The sequence below is a fragment of the Coenobita brevimanus genome, chromosome 17, assembly GCF_032717465.1.
Source record: "Coenobita brevimanus isolate Jiangsu-jjx chromosome 17, ASM3271746v2, whole genome shotgun sequence".
In the NCBI taxonomy this organism is placed as follows: domain Eukaryota; kingdom Metazoa; phylum Arthropoda; class Malacostraca; order Decapoda; family Coenobitidae; genus Coenobita; species Coenobita brevimanus.
Genome location: NC_136970.1, coordinates 9,458,988 through 9,476,739, shown reverse-complemented (window position 1 = coordinate 9,476,739; position 17,752 = coordinate 9,458,988). Strand labels below are relative to the sequence as shown.

The 17,752-nt window shown below is 40.4% G+C and overlaps 1 non-coding gene across 1 annotated transcript; it reads left to right on the top strand.

Annotated features, from left to right (window-relative positions):
• Nucleotides 1-2,483: 2,483 nt before the first annotated feature.
• Nucleotides 2,484-2,602, top strand: LOC145391308 (5S ribosomal RNA). Its single transcript, XR_013895822.1, has one exon. It is a non-coding gene; the product is annotated as a 5S ribosomal RNA (ribosomal RNA).
• Nucleotides 2,603-17,752: the final 15,150 nt, after the last annotated feature.

Below are 17,752 nucleotides of genomic sequence, written 5' to 3'. Positions count from 1 at the left end.
TTCAAAAGCAAGCATCAAAACTACTTAACAACCCTAATGACAATAGAATATTCTGGTCAACTCTTAATTCTTTCAATAATAACTTTAACAAGTCATCTTCCATTCCCCCACTAAAATCTTCAGATGGCAATATTACAAATGACCCACGAGGGAAAGCAGATATCTTTGCTAGTACCTTTGCAAGAAACTCTACCATAGATGATACCAGCCAGAATGTCTCAGTACTGGAACTTGATTCTCCCGAAATTGCCCCACTTAAAATACAGACAAGATTCGTAAAATCCATCCTAGACAATTTACCTACCAACAAAGCTCCAGGCCCAGATGGAATTCCTCCAATTGTTTTGAAAAAGTGTTCCCCTGAACTTGCCTCTGTCCTAGCCAAATTATTCAGACTATGCATACGTACTTCTTTATTCCCAAATTCATGGAAAGAAGCCAATATCCACCCAGTTCCGAAGAAAGGAAGTTCGTCTGACCCCTCCAATTACAGACCAATAGCTGTCACATCTTCTCTTGGTAAGGTATTTGAAACTTTAATTAATAAGCATATTGTTAAACATCTTGAATCCAACAACTTAATTAGTGATAGACAATACGGTTTTCGCCACGAAAGATCCACCATTGACATACTCAATCTCTTAACTCATACCATCCATCAATCAATTGATCTTTTTGGAGAAACTCATGCAGTAGCTCTTGATATCTCTAAAGCTTTCGACAGAGTATGGCACCATTCCCCGCTGTCCAAACTCCCTTGCTATGGACTAACGTCTTTTGTTCCTTTGATTTCTTCTTATCTTAGTGACAGGAAAATAAGAGTAAAAGTAGATGATGTATATTCGAATTTCCACTCAACGCCGGCGTGCCACAGGGATCAGTTCTGGCGCCAACCCTATTTTTGGTTCATATTAATGATCTCTTGTCTGTCACTCACAATCCCGTTCACTCATATGCAGATGACTCAACACTACATAGTTCATTCACACTCAGACATCCATTTACAAAGTCTAATATCTCTACCTCTCAACTCAGTACAGCCACCTCCATAAATCAAGATCTAGCTACAATCAGTGAATGGGGACAAAACAACCTTGTCTCTTTTAATGCTAGTAAAACTAAATATATAGAGTTTACTAATAGACAGATATTGCCAGATTCGTACATTACCTTCAGTGCTACTAATATTCCCATCTCCAAAAGTATTGAAATTCTTGGTGTCTCACTTAACAGTGCCCTCAGCTGGATCTCTCATGTCAGATCACTTGCTAAGGCCGCCTCAAAGAAACTTGGATTATTGTACAGAGTCCGTAACTTCTTCGCCGATGAGTAGTTAGCTATAATTTATAAGAGTCATGTGCGCTCTCAGCTTGAATATTGCTCACCCTTGTGGAATGGTTGTGGAGAGGTTGCATTGAGACAACTGGACAAAATTCAGAATAAAGCTGTTAGAATCATTAACAACCCTGCCATTACATATAAACTACCTCCCCTGCAAGTAAGAAGGAATGTTGCCTCCCTTGCATCATTTTACAGATATTTTTTTGGCAAGTGCTCAGACGAGGTTGCGTCCATGGTGCCGCCTCTCCATGCCTTCCCTCGTGCTACACGGGCATCTGGTAGCGCTCATGACTGGAATGTCACTCAACCATATTGCAGAACTTCTGCCTATCAGAATTCTTTCATTCCCCGAACTGCATCTCTCTGGAACTCGCTTCCCCAGAGTTGTTTTCCTCCAAATTTCAACCCACAACTGTTCAAGTCTAACTGTTACAGATATTTTATGAATGGAGGACACCAGTAGTCTGGTGTATGGATTATTTTTTTTTTCCCCATTTGTTTTTCCTTCCTCCGTTTTGTTATTTAATATATATATATATATATATATATATATATATATATATATATATATATATATATATATATATATATATATATATATATATATGTATATATATATTCTGCATGAATTAGTAAACAATATTCGCTGACATATGTTATTAAAGTATAGATGGAATGAAGATCTTTCAAAGCAGAATAACATCGAGAAGTGTAGAAGACAGCCGGCTGAGTTATAAAATGCAGAGAAATAGCTATTGGTAGAAATTATGTAGTATGAAGACAGATGATAAGTTTGCGTAATTAATGTCCGAATTATAAATATAACAGAGACATGGAGGTTGCCAGAGTATGAATAAGAACTGTATTAGTTGAATGACAAGGACCAGTTTGAAGAGGTTTGCATTGGTCACACACATAAGCAAAATATATTTAGACTTTCTGTAATAGATTTCATATGTGCAGTAGTCCAGATAAAATTCATGTTGATTGCGTAACCATTACAGTAGCACATATTTATACTGCATTTGCTTACTTACCAATCGCTTCATGACACCACCACAACCACCATCCACATGATGTAATTGCTCACAGACAGTTGACTCGGAACAAGGCAACACAGTATGGAATATTATGACAATAAGAGTGACTGCCATACCACGTTGAGTACACCGCTTCCCGTCCGATCAGCGAAGTTAAGCAACGTTGGGTCTGGTTAGTACTTGGATGGGTGACCGCCTGGGAACACCAGATGCTGTTGGCATCCCTACGTGTCAAGTGGGGTTGGTGGAGGATTAGTGCCCTCCCTGTAAAACAATTAACTCTTAGCCATTGGCCACCCCGTCTGGGATACGTGGCGTCTGGCAATGAATGAATGAAGAGTGACTTGTTTTTATTTTTACATTGGCAATGCAGTAGAAAGTTGGTTTATGATCATTGCATGTCCTTATATTATTATTGCATATTGCTGAATCCTTCACTGCATCCGAAACAGTTCAAAGTGGATTAAAACTGTGTTTGATGGAATATATAACTCTTCTTAACAGACTATTTTCTACCTCCACGTATTCCACCGCTACTTTAAAAGGTCACAGAAGACGTCGGTATATTAAACAAAAATCAGAATTCTTTAAGGGAAAGGGTTCAATTTTATTTATTCTGGGCCCTAATTCGGAAGATTTATCACTGGCTAAGAAGTTGTAAATTATTGTAAAACTGACCCAAACTGACAAGAGTAATTCCAGCTGGATATTTAGTCCTATATAACCTCACACGAAGCTTCAGCTATAAGAAGTATAAAAAGTGAGTAAATTCATCCATAATTACAGAAAGTAAACATGAAGGTAAAGCAGAAGTAGTTTGGAATCCTGTCAGTCAACTCTAGCCACACCTCTGGCTCAGCCAGATCCCAGAGTTTTATCCCGATATGCTTTCCTTCCATTCCCACTTGGATTGTACCATCATTTGCCTCCCTCCTAATCCGACCTGGATAGTACACTCACCTGACGTCCTCCCAGTTCCACCTGGATTGTATCCCATTTGCCTCCCTCCCAATCCCATCTGTGTTGCATCCTCCACCTGCCTCCCTCTCAATCCCACATGGATTGTACCCAAACCTGCCTCCATCCCAATCCCATATGGATTGTATCCCCACCTGCCTCCCTCTCAATCCCACCTGGACTGTACCCCACCTGCCTCCCTCCCAGTTCTACCTGGATTACTCTCCAACCAGGTTACACCGAGTTGAGTCCATGACTAGGAGGGTATCAGGAGTGAAATATCCGTGCACACACACACACACACACACACACACACACACACACACACACACACACACAGAGGCAGGATCCCACTGCTACGTGGCGCATCCCTGGGTGGCAGATAGGGGAGGGCCTTGTAGATATACAAGGTACCATCTTAGACGGCGCGGACCATGGGACCCCCTACAGATATATAGGGCTCCGCCGAATATAACGAATAAGGTGGCACAAAAATTACTTCTCACCAGAAACTATGTGGCATAGAAGTGAGATTATTTGCCACAATCCTCTCAACCAAACATGAGTTCTATTGCAAATGATTTGACGGCGGTCCTGTTGGATCATCGTCTACTAAAGGTCCAACCGCACTGCCTCCTGTGCTTACGGGCAGTGTGCCACCGACAGTGAGTAGGCACTGTATTGGAAAATTTGACTCTTGGATATTAAACAAATTGAAATCCATGATGATTTATGCATACAATGTAAGAAGCCTCGCAGAAGATTACAAACTTGATAACCTAATGACTGAACTGGAAAACATTAGTTGGGATATTGTAGGTTTGAGTGAGATCCACAGAAATGACGATAAAGTAATTCAGCTCGAAGACACCAACCACCTATTTTACTACAGAGAAAGGGAAAATGAAAGAGTTAATGGTGTAGAATTTCTAATTAACAGAAATCTTGCAGACAACATTGTTAAATTCACCAGTGTATCTGACTAAGGAGCATTTGTTGTCATTGGACTGTGCAAAAAATATACCCTGCAAGTAATAAAAGTGTATGCACCAATTTCTCAAAGCCCAGATGAAGAAATAGAAACATTCTATGATGACATCTGCCAGATTATGGAAGAAGAAAAGACAACATATACTATACTCATGGGAGACTTCAACGCAAAAGTTGGGAAGTCGAAAAATGGAGAAGCATGTTTGGGAAAATTTGGAGTGGGAAAAAGGAATGAAAGAGGAGAAATGCTGGTAAATTTTGCTGAAATGTTTAACATGAGAATTATGAACACAGTCTTCCACAAAAGAACAGGGAGAAAATGGACATGGAGAAGCCCAAATGGAGAAACAAAGAATGAAATCGACTTCATTATAGCAGATAAGAATACCACGATCACAAATGGCACAGTTATAAACAAAGTAAATATGGTGGGTTGCACAGCCAGAATCAATTGCAGATGTGAAAGAAAGAAGATGATTAAAGATAAAAAGATATCCCCAATAAAAGCAAATGAAAACAAAGCAGCCTTTCAGTTGGAAATAAGGAACAGATTTCAGGCTCTAAGTACTGTAATGCTGAATGTGACATTGATGCGCTGAATGACAGGCTAGCAAAACTGCTAAGAGAATCAGATGAGGTAGTAGGAAAACCTAATACATCCAAAGCCAAGCTATATTCAGAAAATACACTCGAGCTTATGGAAAAAACGAAAGAAAATGAAAGTAAAAAGAAAGAAGAAATAGAACTAGCAGAATTAAATAAGCTTATCAACAAAAGACAAAGAGAAGAAAAAAGAAACAGAAACATGGATCAAATCAAAGAAACCATCAAAAATGGAAAAAGTCTGTAACAGGTCCGAAGTAAAATGACACTAGGAAAGCAACAAACGACATCACTGGGAGAGAAAAAAAAAATGGTGAAAAAATTAAATGCAGAGATAGGACGGTGAAGAGAGTTGAAGAAATTTACAAAGAATTGTATGCATCAAAGACAATGGTACCAATAGCTAACTTTTCAATTGACACAAGTGAAATACCTGAGGTAACACCAGACGAAGTAAATATTTATCTTAAAAATATGAAAAGAGGGAAGGCTCCAGGAGAAGCTGGAATAGTGACAGATTTACTGCTGGATGCAAGAGAAGTACAAAATGGGCTTGCTCACTTATTTACCCACTGTATAAAACAGAAGAAAATTCCCAAAACATGGTGTAATGCAATAGTTATTTTACTCTACAAAAAAGGTGACTCAAAAGATCTTAGTAGTTATTGACGCATTAACTTATTATCAGTCATTTACAAACTCTTCACTAAAGTCCTTACTAACAGAACAACAACAATTTTGAAGGAAAACCAACCTCGTGAACAGGCAGGTTTTCGAAGCGGGTATTCGACCACTGATCATCTACACACAATGAATCAGCTAACTGAGAAAACTACAGAATATAATAAACCACTGTGCTTAGGTTTTGTTGATTACGAAAAGGCTTTTGATCCAGTGGAGCACACAGCAACTATAAATTCATTGCAAGAACAAAGAGTGAATGAGAACACTGTAAAACTGTTCGAAAACATATATATAGAGGGAACTGCTACAGTGAAATTACATAAGGACTCGTAAAAAAATTGAGATTGAGAAGGGCGTGCATCAGGGAGATACAATTTCACCTAAATTATTTACAGCATGCCTATAAAGTATTGTTATGAAATGGGATTTGCCAGTTAGGCAGCCGAGATCTTTCTCGACGTTTCCTGATATTTACGGTAGCTAGGTCCGGTACGAGTCAGAGTTGCCAGTTAGCCTGCTGTTTGTGAGTGTACTTATTTCATAAGTTATGCATTAATTTTTGTGCTCTTTTTCTCAATAATGTTTTATTTAAATGATTGCTTGTTAAAATATGTAGTTTAAGTTCGTAAGGTAAAAGATTTAGAGTGTTATGTAATGTGAGACAATTGGCATGTTGTGGGATGTCTCCTAGTTCGTAAATGTTGTACTAGGGGCTGATGCAAGACTACCCCATTCCAGAATTGTGAAGAAGTAGATGATTTTCGAACAATGCAAGCTTATATAAAGATGGGAAGAGGCTAGGGCACGTTTAGTCGGGTGTCAAATCGGTTTGAGTGAAATGCAGTCGGTTTTGATTCAGTTTGAGTGAAGTGCAGTGTCAGTGTCAGTGAAGATCGTATATTTTTGGTACTTGTGAAAACAGTGACAGGTTATTGAAGTTTGTATATCATTGGAAAATGAGAAAACAGTGAAGTGTCAAGCATAAAGTGTAATAACTGTGAAGTGTTGTTAAGCATTAAGTGTAACAACAGTTAGCAAACTGTGTATAGCTCCAGTGATTGTGAGAACAGTGAACTTGGAAAGCATTAAGTGGAGTTATTTCGAAAATAAAGACAGTGAACTTTAAGGAGCCAGATTTTATTTTCGCCTCAGCTGATCTTGTGTATTGTACACCTTAAGGCTGACCATAGGAAGAACAACTCACTGGGCAACGTCCTTCCTGTACTGAACTACGGCTGTTGAAGTCTGTAGGAGTGTGGGACGAGGACGTAACACTTGTGTCAGGAGTGTGGGATTATTATTTCAGGGCTGCAGTGAGTCTTACCTTCCACAAGCGGAAGGTGTGAAGACAAGGTCTCGAGCTGGGAAGGAGGAGGAATTTTCTCTGGCAACAATCTTGAAGCTAACTCAGGCACAAACTAAAGAACTCAAAGGAGAACAGAAAGAGCTCAGAAACTAATTAAAAGAACAGTTACAAGCACAAAATGTCCAATTACAAGCACAAAGTGTCCAACTACAAGCACAGAACGAAGGACAGAAAAAGCTTGAAGAACAATAACAGGCGCAGAAGAAAGAAATCAAAGAACAATTGCAGGCACAGAGCAAAGAACAGAAAGAACGATATGAACAAATTCAAGAGGCATCACAGGAGCAACAGAGGGAATTACAACTGAGGATGCAAGGACAGCTGGATGCTTTCATGGGGGAAATGAAGGAAGAACAGGAACAACTGAAGAAAGAGGTATATGGTGAGCTACGGCAGCAGAAGTATGAGGTAAACAATAATGTGACCGAGTGCAAACAGCATGTAGACGACCAGTTGAAGTTAGTAAGTGAATAAATAGTGACAGAGTGTAAACAGCATGTAGGCGACCAGTTGAAGACAATTAGTGAGGAAATAGTGATGGAATGCAAACAGCATATGGACAACCAGCTGAAGATTAGTGAGGGAATAGTGATGGAGTGCAGACAGAATGTAGATAACCAGTTGAAGCATGTAGTTGACCATGTGAAGATAATCAGTGAGAAAATTGAGGCTGTAGAGAAATATTGCACTGCTGAGCCTCAGGTTAGTGTACAGGGAGCATATGAAAGGAATGGACAGTGTATGGTGAATCTTGACTGATCCCATGCGTCTAAAGGTAGCATTAAAGAAATGAATAATCAGAATGTAGGAGATTTAAGTCCTGGCCTTAATTATGATGCCCCAGTTTTTAGGCCTCAAACCAGTGAAGTGCATGGCTATAATGGAGATCCAATTAAAAAGAAACCTTAGGAATTTGATGATAGAGTATCTTGGGAAGCGTACCGCGCACAGTTTGAGCTACTTGCGAATCAGAATGGTTGGGGTGATAGGCAGAGGGCAGTGCCGCTTGCTACTAGCTTTAAGGGTGCCGCAGTGGAAATATTGGGCCAGAGGTCAGTGACAGAGAGGAACAGTTATCAGTCCCTTGTAGACGTGCTGGAACGCAGATATGGAACCATGTACCAGACCGAGGTTTGTAGAGAGAGATTTCAGAGCCATGTACGGTCTACAGGAGAATCCCTACAACAGCTTGCTCATGACCTGGAGAGTATGGAATTCAGGGCTTACCCTGGAGCAGCACCTAACCTGTTGGCTATTCTACTGAGGGACCAGTTCATTGATGCTCTTGATAGTGCAGAGATGAAAGTGCAAGTGAAGCAGGCACAACCAAGAAGCATGCAAGAAGCACAAGCCAAGGCTCTAGAATTTGAGTCCTACGTCAGGTCCAGTACATCCATCTTTCAGGCAGGTCATAGCGTAGGATTCAAGGCAAGAAAGGGGCAGGTATGTGAAAAGGAAAAAGGTGAGGGAAGTTGCTGGTACTGTGAAAAGCCAGAACACAGAAAAGCGGACTACTACAAGTGGAAGAGGAAATAGGAGAAGACCGGAGGAGGCTGCTGGTTCTGTGGGAAGTCGGGACACAATAAGAAGGATTGTCACGAATGGAAGAAGGAACAAGAACAGAGCAGTGCAAGGAGTTCTTCAGTTGCAACAAAAGCGTGTTGGACATGTGGTGAGGTGGGACACTTCAGCTGTGAGTGTTCACATGAGAAGGATGAGGGTACATTAGTGAAGGCTGGTGACGAGAGGCAACAACCAGCCAGTTTTTCCCAGGAAGTCCCACCACTGAGGAAATGCAGGAGAATCTTGATGAATAGCGTGCAAGAAGACGGAAGAACAGACGACATGCAGTGTAGTAGGAATGGGAATCATAGGAAGAAATGCTGCTGTACTGCAGTGACAGGGCCAGCGTCAGATGAAGACCTGATAAGTTGAAGGAATTTTTTTTGCATAGAAGTTTCATTAGGATTAAGATTTATGTTTGTATATACTGTTTAGTTTCGTCGGGACGACAAAGAACTAGGGAGGAGGTAGTGTTATGAAAGGAGATTTGCCAGTTAGGTAGTTGAGAACTTTCTCGACGTTTCCTGATATTTATGGTAGTTGGGTCCGGTACGAGTCAGAGTTGCCAGTTAGCCTGCTGTTTGTGAGTGTAGCTATTTCATAAGTTATGCAATAATTTTTGTGCTCTTTTTCTCAATAATGTTTTATTTAAATGATTGCTTGTTATGTAGTTCAAGTTCGTAAGGTAAAAGATTTAGAGTGTTATGTAATGTGAGACAATTGGCATGTTGTGGGATGTCTCTTAGTTGGTAACTGTTGTTACTAGGGGCTGATGCAAACAGTGGCAAACAGTGACAGGTTACTAAAGATTGTATATCATTGGAACTTGAGAAAACAGTGAAGTGTCAAGCATTAGGTGTAATAACTGTGAAGTGTTTTTAAGCATTAAGTGTAATAGCAGTTAGTAAAGTGTGTATAGCTCCAGAACTTGGGAGAACAGTGAAGTTGGAAAGCATTACGTGGAATTACTTGGAAGATAAAGACAGTGAACTTTAAGGAGCCAGAGTTTATTTTCGCCTCAGCTGTTCTTGTGTACTGTACACCTTAAGGCTGACCATAGGAAGAACAACTCACTGGGCAACGTCCTTCCTGTACTGAACTACGGTTGTTGAAGTCTGTAGCAGTGTGGGACGAGGACGTAACAGTATTTTCAGAAAGCTAAACTGGGAAAACAAAGGAGTGAATGTAGATGGAGAAAAGCTAAACCATTTAAGATTTGCAGATGACATTGTCCTAATCTCAGAAACAGCGGAGGCATTGCAAGTAATGTTAAATGACCTGAACAGAGAAAGTCTGAAAATAGGGCCAAAGATGAACTAAAGTATATTGTTTAATCCACAAACACCAAAGAGCGTCAACAGAATAAGCGATGAAATTCTTGAAGAAGTTAAGGAGTACAACTACTTGGGACAAATACTAAAATTAACGAAAGATCATGATAGCGAAATAAAATGACGCATTACAATTGGATGGAAAGCTTTCGGTAAACACAGACACATTATGAAATGTAGCTTGCCAGTTTGTATGAAACGAAAAGTATGTAACGAATGTATAATTCCAGCTATGACGTATGGTTGTGAGACCTGGAAACTGACAAAATCAGTGGAAAATAAATTAATCTGCTCTCAGAGAGCAATGGAAAGGTCAATGTTGGGAATATCTATAAGAGACAGGAAAAGATCAACTTGGGTGAGAGAGCAGAGTAAAGTCAAAGATATTGTAGAAGTTATAAAGAAGAGAAATGGAGGTGGGCAGGCCATATAGCAAAAATAAGGGATAACCAGTGGAGCAAAAGGTTGACTGAATGGACACCAAGAGAATGTAAGCGTAGCAGAAAAAGGCCAGACAGGAGATGGAGAGATGAGATAGAGAAATTTGCAAGGAAAACGTGGCAAAGTTTGGCTCAGTCAAGAAATTCGTGGAAAAGGTTGGTGGAGGCCTTTGTTCAGCAGTGGACTAGTTATGGCTGATAATGATGATATCTATCTATCTATCTATCTATCTATCTATCTATCTATCTATCTATCTATCTATATATATATATATATATATATATATATATATATATATATATATATATATATATATATATATATATATATATACTATAAATGTTACCGTGGGGATTTTTGAGACGTGAGTGAAAAGGGTAGAGGCGGGAGGGAAGGAGAGAATGAGTCTCGAAAGATGGGTGGGAAGGGATAGAGAGGTGAGGGGGAGGAAACTATTTCGTGGGTGTGAACCTTTCTTACTCCCACCCGCCTATCCGTTCCTCCAAGGAACAAAAAGAATGAAGGCAAAAAGAAAAACAATACCATAATTTAAGGTTTTTGGCGTTATCGGTTTTCCGCGAGAAGTGTGTTGGAAACCTTTCTCCACATTTTCTCTCTTTTCTCTTATGTTCTTCCAGTTCAATGGCAGTGGATATCAGGAATGAAAAAGGAGAAACTAATGTGAAATCTGACTTCCGGTAGCGTCCCTGTATTTGGCTCACGTTGACTCCAGTATGAGTGGGTGGCATTTGTGGAGAGAGAGAGAGAGAGAGAGAGAGAGAGAGAGAGAGAGAGAGAGAGAGAGAGAGAGAGAGAGAGAGAGTGCAATTTGCCGTCTGGTTACCTGGATATGTTTCAAGCCACTACATCACAAATCTGTCTCGTTTACCATTAATTTAGCTCTCTGTGGGATAACTTAGCTATATCTGTTAATAGTTGTACACGTTTGTAATGTTTTGTATCGCATACAGATTAACTTAAATATATCCACAACCAACAACTTATAAAGTACTGCCAATTTATACCGATTAACTTGAATCCAACACACGGCCGACCATTGAGAAAGTAGTGCCTGTTTGGAGACACCAGCACCACTGAGACTCTAGTCTTATTAAAACATATTGAAGAAATTACAGCTCACTCGCACTCAGAAACAGCAGCATGTACGTAACGTAGATACAATATATCGGACATCAATTCACTCGCAATTTAAAGAAATATCCGAACACGTACAGTTCATACTTTGCAACCTGGCTAGATCTGACATCAATTCACTCTAACTTCTAAGGAAAATCTCAGCACGTACTGTACAACAGGGTTAAGAGAGTACTACTCTCTTAACCCTGCTGTACAACTGGCCTGATCAGACACAAACGCTAACAGGACTGTGACCCACTTGGGTGTTTTGGTCTGAATGACATCAGACGATTATATTTACGCTGTCTGAAGAAAGCCCAGCAATTCCAAGACTAAAAAAGAAATTGCATTATCTAGAAGAGTAAATTATCCTGAAGAGAAGAACAAAAAATTTTCACCCACTTCAGAAGGAGATAATGAGAGAGAGAGAGAGAGAGAGAGAATCTTCCATCGTCAACATGAAATTAATCGTATTGTAACTACATTAAACTTGGCTTCATTTATATAATATAATACAGCAATTTCTGTACTGTACATTTTAGAGAAGCATAATGATGTTTTAGGTAAATTATAGACTCCACCAGCCTCCATAACTTTGAAATTATAGTTTTCCAGTCCTATAAATAATATAAAACATCCGAAACAAACGTATGAGGTTTAAAATGCTTTTTTTTTTTTTTTTTCATCTATATGCACGAGAAGTGCAGTTCTGTCGAACGAGTTAGTTCAGGAAAAAGTCGGGTACCATTTTGACCTGAATATATAGTACTTTTGAAACATATCTTACCTGTTGTGATGTGTGTGTGTGTGTGTGTGTGTGTGTGTGTGTGTGTGTGTGTGTGTGTGTGAGAGAGAGAGAGAGAGAGAGAGAGAGAGAGAGAATGGGGGCTGAGGAGCAGAAGTTCAAATGATGAGAACAGGCAATGGGAGGAGAATAACGGTATTATAAGAGAAGATAAAACATGGGTAGGATCGTTACGCTGGTGGTTGGGGAAATCAGTGAAGTGTGTCGTTAATGGCGTTATCATTTCACCAGCTGCGGTGTTCAGGGTCTCCTTAAACTCACTCCCTCTGCCATATTCCCTTTAATTTCATTCGTTTAGTAGACGTGGACGGAGTGACATTTTGCCATCATCATCATCATCATCATCATATTCATTGTCTTTGTCATCATCATCAACCAGTTTCTAACACTCACATGGGATGGTGTTGTCAAGGATTTTAAGCGTTGTTCTTCTGTCTCACTTGTGCAGGAATCAGAGAAAAAAAGAAAGTCCCCTCGCCCCCGCACATACTCATTTTCTGCTGTAGGAGGTACGATGATGTCTGTAATAGCTGGCCTACAGTGGGCATGGGTCCACCACATTCCACACACCAGTACAAAATAGAGGTACAGGCCTCAAACGCTTCTTACAATTTCCTTTACAATATACAGGAAATATGTAGTTTGTGCTTCAGTCTTACCTTCTATACTGAAATACTGAAAAAAAAGTAAAAAATAATTATTAGACAATGATAAGGCAGTTTTGGAGTTGCTATCTATCTATCTATTGCCAGACGCCTCAATCCCGTTTGGGGTGGCCACAAACAAATCGCCTCCAAGTCGCCCTGTCCCCCGCCATTTCACTACCCTGCTCCCAACGCACACCCCCCTCTCTCATATACCTCTCCACCCCATCCCTCCATCTCATCCTTGGTCTCCCCCTCCCTCTTCCACCCTCCACCTCACTCACATACACTCTCTTCGTCAGTCTTTCACCCTCCATCCTCTCCACATGGCCAAACCACCTCAGTGGAGTTGCTAATCTTACAATAAAGATACCTATTGTGTGGTTCTATATACAGTGTTGAATTTGTCGTAGTGGTGACTGATGTGAGGTGGCAAGGGACAGCTGAGAGTGTGAAGGAGTGAGAGTACGGGTAAAGGAATATGAGAGACAGAGAGAAAGAGAAAGAGAAAATCACGCAACTGCAACATCGCTTTCATTTGACATTTACGCTGCAGTGTCATTAATAAACAGAAAAGTGTGTGTGTGTGTGTGTGTGTGTGTGTGTGTGTGTGTGTGTGTGCAGTGAGGTGGAGTGGATACAGTCTGAGAAAGTGGAGATATGAGAGGGAACAGTGACATATACTTTAAAAGTATAATAAACACCACTACATGTGTTTGCCAACTCAGCCTCTCATCGACAAATTCTTTTCAGACTGACGAGATCCTGTAAAGATTAAGCAACCTCTCTCTCTCTCTCTCTCTCTCTCTCTCTCTCTCCACTACATTTTTTTTCTCCTTTCGCCAGGGATTCCCTCCTATTTTTTTCCATTTCACTTAATAATCAGTACTGGTTGACTTTTTCTAATATGTGCATAACTAATTGTAAGCATAATAACCTCAGATTTTGCAAAAAATTCTCTCATGTTTTTCTGAAGGAATTTGTTTATAGTTAGTTTTACTTTATCTCCAATTTTACGTTTCCTTCATCCTCTGTTTTTGTTGTTTTCGCCTCCCTGGCTGTGGACCGACACCTGTTTTTTTATTTTTTTTCAGTTTTCTTTGTTATATTTTTCTTTCAATGGATTTGTTTGTGTTTCCCGGTTTCTTTATGATTTTTATTTATTTTAATTCTCTCTTAGGTTTTTCTCATCCTCATTCTTTAATTCTTTCTTTTTCCTGTTTTACATCCTATTTCCATTTTGTTGTCTTACTTGTTTATTCCTATTTCTTTTCCCCATCCTTTTTACTTCTGTTATCCATCCTCACTTTTTTCACATTATTCTTCCTTTCCTTATTCCATGTTTACTCTCTTCTTCTTCCCTTGTCTTTCCTCCGTTCAATGCTTTATCCCTTACTCCTTCCTTCAATACTTCTCCCTCCGTCACCTCACCTCTCCTTCTTCCCTCTCTCACCTCTTCTTCCTTCCCTCTCTCCCTCCCTCCCTCCCTCTCCTCTCCTCTCCTCTCCTCTCCTCTCCTCTCCTCTCTTTCCCCACTTCTTTTTCTCTGCTCATTTCTCTTTTCCCCACTCTCCTTCACATCTCCCCTCCTCTCTCCTCTCATGCCTCACTTCCCTCCCGTCTCACCACCTTCTTACATCGCATCTTTCCTTTTATTTTCCTCCCTCCATGTACCTCTCCTTCCTATTAAATCATTTCTCATCCTTCTTCTCTTCTCTCTCCTACCCTTCCTTCAACATTCTTCTTCTTCCTCTCTCCTTTCCTCCTCTCCTGCCCTCTTCCTTCTACTTATTCTTTGGTAATAGAGTAGTACGGTTTGGTAATAGAGTAGTAGGTTTGGTAATAGAGTAGTAGGTTTGGTAATAGAGTAGTATTGGTTTGGTAATAGAGTAGTAGACGAATGGAATAAGCTACCTAGTAAAGTAGATGCTGCCTCTTCCATTGAGAGTTTCAAGCATAGGCTAGATAAGCATATGACAAATAAGGGGTGGATATAGAATAAAGAAAATCTTATAACCAATACTAATTCAAATTTTTTTTCTTTTCAGGTTACACTATGATAGTCTCTATTCTCCTTTCACACTTTCCTGTAAAATGTCCACGCCAGTTTTTCTATACGGCGTGGTGTTCTTTCTGACTTTTTCCTGCCGGCTTCGGCTGGAGGGTTTGGAGGGCGGGGGAGAGCCTTCTTCTTTGCTGTCCTTATCTCATTCTAGTAGTTCAGTTACTCTTCTAGGAGCTGCCTAGCATGGGCCAACCGGCCTACTGCAGTTATCCTCTCTTCTTATGTTCTTATGTTCTTATGTTCTTCCTTCACCTTTCTTCTCCTCCCCGACTGTATTCCTTACCATCGCGCGCGCGCACACGAGCGAGCCAGCGAGAGAGAGAGAGAGAGACAGAGAGAGAGAGAAGGCTCCATGGGAAAAAAGTGTTAGTTAAAAGAGAGAGGTGTTAAAAACGTCTAAAGGAAAGCTAAAAACTAGGTTTTGTTGTGTAAAGCGTAAAGGAAAAGTAACCAATACAGAACAAAGGCTTTTTGAGAGAGAGAGAGAGAGAGAGAGAGAGAGAGAGAGAGAGAGAGAGAGAGAGAGAGAGAGACGGGGGGGGGTGGATGTGATAGAAGTCGCCATGTGAAAAAAGTGAGAGAGAGAAGAATGGCGCTGAAAAAATCTGAAGCAAACGTTTCTTTGTGTATATACAGTATAGCATAAACGAAAATTAACAGATACTGAACAAACTCGTTTAGAGAGAGAGAGAGAGCATAACAGTCTAGTACCAGACTGAATCAGGGACTCTAACCGTGTGTGTGTGTGTGTGTGTGTGTGTGTGTGTGTGTGTGTGTGTGTGTGTGTGTGTGTGTGTGTTTGTTATACGGTATAAGTGAAGCTCACCTAAGGTCAGCCGTGACACACCAACTCAACATAACCCCAGCCTGTGCAGTAGTCTGTCTTTCTGTATATCCGTCTTCCTTCCTTTCTGTGCCTATCATATTGTTTGTGTATCTGTTAACCCACCTTTTTCTAGCAGGATTCACCAACATACAAAACAACTCCTGTCACATTACAGCCACTTGCCCAGAATTATGTCTCCACCCTTAGTTTCTCATTGCCCAAACAATATTCATGCCTGATACTGTATTTTATTCGTTTTTCAAATTATGTAGGTGATGTGTTTTCCCTGTTTCTATTAAAACAGACAAACGCTGGAGTACATAAATTATACAGCTGGAAATAACGTGTCATGAAATAAGAGTTGGAATAATGAAACCTGGAGTGCCCCGTCCAGACGACTGAGCCAACGAAATTGTTGTTTAATATGCAATTTCCAGCAGCGGCCACCAATCATTCTGCTGACCTTCAGGTGCAGAATTTATGGGCTGTAAATTATTGCAGCTGCGGCAGTCATGAATGAGGATAGTGCTCACACACACACACACACACACACACACACACACACACACACACACACACACACACACACACACACACACACACACAAAATAGAAGACCTCGACCTCGTACCTGTGTCGTGCCGGAGTGGCCGTAAATTTGACACAGAGGTGCAAGGAAACTATTACATACATGCTTAAAAACATACTTCCATACATACTTGCGTACATACTTACATACATATATACATACATACATACTTACATACATATATACATACATACATACTTACACAGAAATACACAATGCTGGAGTAGCCTGGTAGTCGACGGCCTACCTACGTCATGTTGAAATAGCCGTAAACATGACAGAGGTGCAGGGCAGAGCACTCGGTAGTTGGCAGTACTGGGACGGCCTGTGAACCACAAGGGAGTCTTATAAGTGATTTTACACTTAATAATTGTCTCATTCTTTCAGAATACTGGATTGGGTGCGGCTATGAAGGTGTCCCTTATCTTTTTTTCTCTTCCTCCCTCCCTCTCTCTCCTAAATCTTTCTTCTCACGCCCTCCCCTTTTCCCTCACTCTCTCTTTCTCTTTCCTTAATCTTTCTTCTCACGCCCTCCCCCTTTCCCTCACTCTCTCTTTCTCTTTCCTTAATCTTTCTTCTCACGCCCTCCTCCTTTCCCTCACTCCCTCCTCCCTGCTCCCTCCTCTCCATCCCCTTAACTTTCGGGGCTCCCTCCTCCTACACATCACTATTTTTCTCGACTCTGCAAGAAAAAAACAGTTCATTATGACCCCTTAAGCTTTTCCTCCTTCCTTCCCTTCCTGCATTCCTTCTCATTCTTATCTTTCCGCCCTTCCTTCACTTTCCCTTTCTCCGCTCCGCTTTTTTTTTTTTTTTTTTATCCTATCGTCTTTCCTTCTCTCCTTCCCTAACCCCATTCTTTTCTTTCCGCCATTCTTTTGCTTTAGTCTCCTCTGTTTCTTGTATATATTCTTCATCTTCTTACCTTTCCTTTTTTCCTTCAAATTCTGATTATTTTATTTCCATCCTTCTCTTTCATAACGCCTGTCTTCCTTCTGTTTCCTTTTATTCTCGCCTCAGTTTCTCGTGTTTATATTAATATCTCACATCACGTGTCCAGTTTCCTCTTGTTGTTTTGACTATTTTTCTCCCTCCATTCACTCGTAGTCTCATTTTTACTTTATCGTCCCTTTCTTTCTCCCTCCTTCCCTTCCTTTTACTCTCATCTTCTCTTGCATTTTCTTCCCTCTTCTCTGTCTCTCTCTCTCTCTCATATTTTCAGGCTCGGCTCTCACTTTCTTCCTTTTTGTCACATATTTTGCCCACTTTCGTTCGTCTTGTGTGTACTCTTTCCTCTTTCCTTTTGTCCCTCTCTCCTGTTATTGTCCTTTATTACCCGTCACCGCCCCTGAGAAGTTCGGGAGAGGGTAT